This window comes from Gossypium arboreum, chromosome 1 (genome assembly GCF_025698485.1).
Source record: "Gossypium arboreum isolate Shixiya-1 chromosome 1, ASM2569848v2, whole genome shotgun sequence".
Taxonomy (NCBI): Eukaryota; Viridiplantae; Streptophyta; class Magnoliopsida; order Malvales; family Malvaceae; genus Gossypium; species Gossypium arboreum.
Window position 1 is genome coordinate 58,984,034 of NC_069070.1, and position 6,309 is coordinate 58,990,342.

The 6,309-nt window shown below is 38.7% G+C and overlaps 1 long non-coding RNA gene across 1 annotated transcript; it reads right to left on the bottom strand.

The window, feature by feature from the left end:
• Positions 1 to 1,934: 1,934 nt before the first annotated feature.
• Positions 1,935 to 6,048, bottom strand: LOC128286731 (uncharacterized). Its single transcript, XR_008277383.1, has 2 exons — positions 6,010 to 6,048; positions 1,935 to 2,133 (listed from the first exon to the last, which is right to left on the bottom strand). It is a non-coding gene; the product is annotated as an uncharacterized LOC128286731 (long non-coding RNA).
• Between the last annotated feature and the right edge of the window lie 261 nt (positions 6,049 to 6,309).

Consider the following 6,309-nt stretch of genomic DNA (forward strand, 5'->3'; position numbering starts at 1 on the left):
GAGGGTAAAATAGAAATTTTATAAATCGAGGGCAAAATAGTAATTCTGTAAATCGAGGGTAAAACGGTAATTCTATAAATCGAGTGTAAAACGGTAATTTTTTAAATCGAGGGTAAAATAGTAATTCTGTAAATCGAGGGTAAAATAGTAATTTTTTAAATCGAGGGTAAAACAGTAATTTTGTAAATCGAGGGTAAAACGGTAATTCTGTAAATCGAGGGTAAAACGATAATTCTGTAAATCGAGGGTACTTTGGTAATTTTACAAGTCGAGGGTATTTCAGTAATTTTTAGGTCGAGGGTATTTCAGTAATTTCACAAATCAGAGGATTTTGGTAATTTTACAAACTAGGGGTATTTTGGTAATTTTACAAACCAAGGGTATTTTAGTAATTCTACCCTACAGGGGCATTTCAGTAATTCTACCCTACAAGGGTATTTCAGTAATGCTAGCCTACAGATATGAGATTCAAATAGTCCAACCCAATATTTACTACACAATCAAACAACTTATCAAATTGGGCCCGTAGGCCCATTAGGCCCACATGGCCCCTTTCGGCCCATCGCAGCCCGAAGTAGCCATCCTACGGCTAAAGTAGCGAGAAAATACACACCTAATTGGAGACTGGAGTTAATCCATGCTTCGAGGACTCTTAGCCGGCGCCCAACCCAACCGAGCACGCCACAAAGCGAAAGGGATCAGCCAAGAAGGGTACCTTTAGTCTCCTTATGGTTCTCTCTATTTAAAGCCAGCTTCGCATCCACTCTTATGTTAACTTCCCGATGAGTGATCCCTCCATCATCAGAGTTTAAATTCAACACCAACTTTTGCTGCCCCCTGTTAGCAAAATAAATGCTCTTTGCTTACTATGCGATTCGAACCCATGCCTCCCCTTAAATGCTCCACACGCTACTTGCCACTAAGCCACAAGGCTTTTTGTGTCACAATTTCTCCAACAATATTCTTAAGGCCTACCTACTACACCCAGGGTTTGATTCACCTTAAACCAAAATTTTTGCTAGAGTCCAGGTTTGAACCCAGGACTTCTCCAACACTTCTCAGCATACTTAACCACTAAAACAAGCCTTCAACTACGAAATTTTCACGTACAACAGAATATTATAAGCTGCCTTCAACCGCTCCCATGCTCAAGGTGTAAATTCAGGGTGTTACAACTTCTAGGCCCAAATTCAGGGTGTTACAACTCTACCTCCCTTAAAGAAATTTCGTCCCCGAAATTTTCGTCTAATAGGGTAGTCGTGTAACATCTACCCCATTACGCTACTGCTGCGCACTCTGATCCTACTATCACTATCACACTTCAACTAGAACTTGAAACATCTCATACATACAACACTTATTCACAGAAGCAACCACATATTTATCACACATATATACAATTTCTATATCCAAACATCACGTCCACATAAAATAAATACCAAATTTAAATTCAAACCAATATCTAAGGAATCCACAGTATTTCAATTTCTAAACAGACAAAAGTATTCAGAAGACTTAAGGATTCGGCGCCGAAGACTTAAGGATTCGGCGCCGGAGACTCGGTGTGCCACACTTTTTAAGAGAAATAATTCAAACAGACCACGTGGTTGAAAATAATTTTCTAAAATTCAACCTTTGAAAATCCAATCCACAGTCGAGCTGTTGCAACTTGGCTCTGATACCACTAAATGTAACACCCCAAACCCGGCCTGGAAGTTTGGCTCGAATCTGGCGTGTCACATTGAAGTGTTTTTCGAAAACCATGTTTCCATTAAAGACCATTCTTAATAATTAAAAACTTATACCCTTTTTAAACCTTGTTAGAAAACCTCAGCTAAATTACATTCTTAACAACTTTGTAAAAATCTTGGCTGTTGGAGAAGCTTAATTTAAAAATAATTGCGGATACGTGATGTTTTGAACAACAGTGTTACTTTGGAAAACCGTGTTCTAATACTACCAATTATAAGAACAACAAGTAAAATTTCAAATTTGAAATCCAGAAAATTACAAAGGCTTTACTACAACCCACATAAAACATTTAAAAGTAATAATCAAAACTATAAAATAAACAGTGTGTGTGGCTTCCTCCGAGCCCCTCGCAGCTCCGATCCGTCTAAGGTTGGAAATTACCTAAAAGGTTAATAAACGGGGTGAGTTTACGAAAACTCAGTGTGAAATCCCCAACTATAAAAAGGAACAGTCAGTCATATAATAGAATTATAAGTCTGGCCCCAGCCTTACTTACAGTTTTAGTATCAATTGGGCCTTAGCCCACTATAACAGATAGTACCAGATGGGCCTTAGCCCATTACAGAATAAGAAACATTATCAGAACTAGAACCAAAATGAGAATCGAAATCGAAATCGGTGTGAGAATCGAATCGAATTAGGTGATGAATTAGAATCGAGCGATGTCGTGTAACAGAATCAAAATCAGAATGTGAATGCAATCCCAACCCAATCCTGTAACACCCCGAACCCGAGACCATCGCCGGTGTCGGACACGAGGGGTTAACAAGCCAAGTCCACATATTTTGCCCACCAATTTGACATTTCCAGTCAGGCTGGAAAACTGCGTCACCGTCGCCTTAAAAATCATATCTCGAGTTTCAAAACTCAGAAACTGGTTTCGTAAATTTTCCCTAAATTTAGACTCATATATCCATCCATGGACTTATTTCTAGAATTTTTGGTCGGGCCAATTGGTACAGTTTATTAGTTAAAGTCACCCATGTTACAGGGATTTACTACTCTGACCTTCGCGCGTTACAACTTGAATATCTCTCTGTACAGGGCTTTAATACTGGTGCCGTTTGTTTCTAATGAAACTAGACTCAATATGGAATCTGTTCATATAATGCATGACTCCTAATTCTTTCTGGATAATTTATAGTAAATTTTTAAAGTTACAACAGGGGACCCAGAAACCGTTCTGGCCCTGTCTCACAATAGCTTTAATATCTCTTAACAAGTAACTCCTATGACCGTTTCGTTTCTTCCATATGAAAATAGACTCATCAAGGTTCATTCAAATAGCTCATTCACTATTTAATACCATTCCTACAAATTTTGGTGATTTTTCACATTCACGTCACTGCAGCTGGCAGCATCTGTTTTTAAGGTAGGTCATACCTAGTTTGTAGTCTCCATGAACCAACTAGTCTTGCCATACATAGGTTCACATATGATCATTTTAACCATACCAATGGCTGATCATGTGACCAACATTCCCATTTCCAATCCATAATCACATCATGACACCATATATATATATATATATATATATACAAACCGCAAATAGTCTAAGTTCAGTACTTCACTTTTACGAGCCATTTTCGCATGGCGAACACATATACATCACAACATATTTAAACCAGCAAGGGTAGTCCTATACATGCCATTTCAAAGTTCAACCAAAATTTATACCAAAATGGAGGCTTTGATAGTGTGGATGACTTGACTTTAATGATCCCGAATCCTGATTGCTATCGAGCACAATCTATAAAACAGAGAGCCAAAGCAGCGGGTAAGCATTTTTATGCTTAGTAAGTCTCAAGGAATAAAATCAGCTTTAATTAAAGCAATACATTCACATGGCCTAATGCATCATTTCATTAATACACATTCACATAATCATTCTTACTTCACACTTCATCATTATATACTTTCACAAGGTATCAACCAATTCAATAGCTGAAATTGTTAGTCGATCGGCGAATGTTGCTCAAACATGTCGACTTTCAATGCACGTATAAACATACCTTATTCTTTGGGCTTTTCGAGCGTACCAATTGAATTCATTACAGCAACCAACACTCACCTCCAGCCCAAGCTTCTTGAATACAACCGGATATAACCACGTGCATGAATGCCTTGGTCTTAGCCGGATAGAACGACTTCATACGAATGCCTTGGTCTTAGCCGGATGTAGCCGCTAGCACAATTGCCTTGGTCTTAACCGGATATAATTTCCAGCAATAACGTCTTGAGACTTAGCCGGATATCATTCAATTGCTCATGCACACATACATCAATAATCATTAGACATTCATATTTCATTTTCGTTACTAAGGCTCAAACACAAATATAATCACTAGCATAATCGCCTTGGGACTTAGCCTGGTATCATTCAAATACTCATACACATAAATCAATAATCAATACACATCCATATTTCATTTCACATAATTCAAGTATGGTCACTTCTTGAGGACTTACCTCGGATGTTGTCGAGCGGCTTTTACGGCTATTCGATCACTTTTTCCTTCCCTTGTCCAATTGTGGCCCTCTAAGCTCTTGAGCTTAATCTTGGTGCAAGTTTAGCCAAATCTCCTTCTAGATCTCTTCTAAACAAATAAAATGAAGCAAAATCTCTTCTTCCCCTTAGTTTTGGCTCAAAGAAAGGATGAACAAATTTTTTCTTTCTTCCTTTACAACTCACGGCAATGGGGAGATACCACACTCACACACACATTTTTTTCATTCTTTTCTTACCCATGCTTATTTGTTTATTATTTCTCCTAATGCCCAACAAAACATGTTTCATGACATGTTTAGCCCATATTCTTGGTCATGGCCGCCACCACCTATAAAAGGGAATTTGACATGCAAGTCCATTGTTTTGCATGCATGCTTTAATTAGTCATCACACATTTCCCTATCGTACTTTCAAAGTTCACTACTAAGTCCTTTCTAGTGAAATTCACCTTTATAACACTAAATCAATCATCAAAAAATGTCATACATGAGCATACACATATTATAGGCATCCAAATAAATTTTAAATTATTTTTATGCCTCGGTTTTGTGGTCCCGAAACCACATTCCGACTAGGGTCAATTTTGGGCTGTCACAAATCCAGCCGTGTACACCCCCGTACCAACCTTACACCATGTGTGGAGACTACTCGACCCACCCAACCGCTACACACCACAGAAATTGCAGCGAGACTGCTAGATATTGTGACGAAGTCACCAGATACAGATATTGTGGCTAGGCCACCAATATATATATATATATGTGTGTGGCGAAGCCACCAGATTGCAGCGAGGCTGCCAGATATTGTGACGAAGTCACCAGAACAGATATATGTGGCGAGGCCACAGATTGCGATGAGGCCGAACGCTTCCTCCATCAATATAAACCCGTGTCCCATGCAGCAGATAGACATGTCATGGCATACAACATACAGAATCAAAATATCATGCCCATACTTGAATCAAACAGTCACAGTCAAGTCATTCATATTACCAACAAATATTCACAAATAAATCCGTCAACCACACAGTCCAAGTCAGTCACTTGCCCACAAGGGCAAAACAGTCATTTAACACCCTAGGGGTAAAACGGTAATTCTGTAAATCGAGGGTAAAACGGTAATTCTATAAATCGAGGGTAAAACAGTAATTCTATAAATCGAGGGTAAAATAGTAATTTTATAAATCGAGGGTAAAATAATAATTCTATAAATCGAGGGTAAAACGGTAATTCTATAAATTGAGGGTAAAACGATAATTTTTTAAATCGAGGGTAAAATAGTAATTTTGTAAATCGAGGGTAAAACAGTAATTCTGTAAATCGAGGGTAAAACGGTAATTCTGTAAATCGAGGGTAAAACGGTAATTCTGTAAATTGAGGGTACTTTGGTAATATTATAAGTCGAGGGTATTTCAGTAATTTTATAGGTCGAGGGTATTTCAGTAATTTCACAAATCAGAGGTATTTTGGTAATTTTACAAACTAGGGGTATTTTGGTAATTTTACAAACCAAGGGTATTTTGGTAATTCTACCCTCTGAGGGCATTTCAAGAATTCTACCCTATAAGGGTATTTCAGTAATGCTAGCCTCTGAGATATGAGATTCACATAGTCCAACCCAATATTTACTACACAATCAAACAACTTATCAAATTGGGCCCGTAGGCCAATTAGGACGACATGGCCCCTTTCGGCCCATCGCGGCCCGAAGTAGCCATCCTACAGCTAGAGTAGCGAGAAAATACACACCTGATTGGAGACTGGAGTTAATCCACGCTCCGAGCACTCTTAACCTAACCCAACCGAAGCACGCCACAAAGCGAAAGGGATCGACCAAGAAGGTACCTTTAGTCTCCTTATGGTTCTCTCTATTTAAAGCCAGCTTCGCATCCACTCTTATGTTAGATTCCCGATGTGTGATCCCTCCATCATCAGAGTTTAAATTCAACACCAACTTTTGTCGCCCCCTGTTAGCAAAATAAATGCTCTTTGCTTGCTATGGGATTCGAACCCATGTCTCCCCTTAAATGCTCCACAAGCTACTTGCCA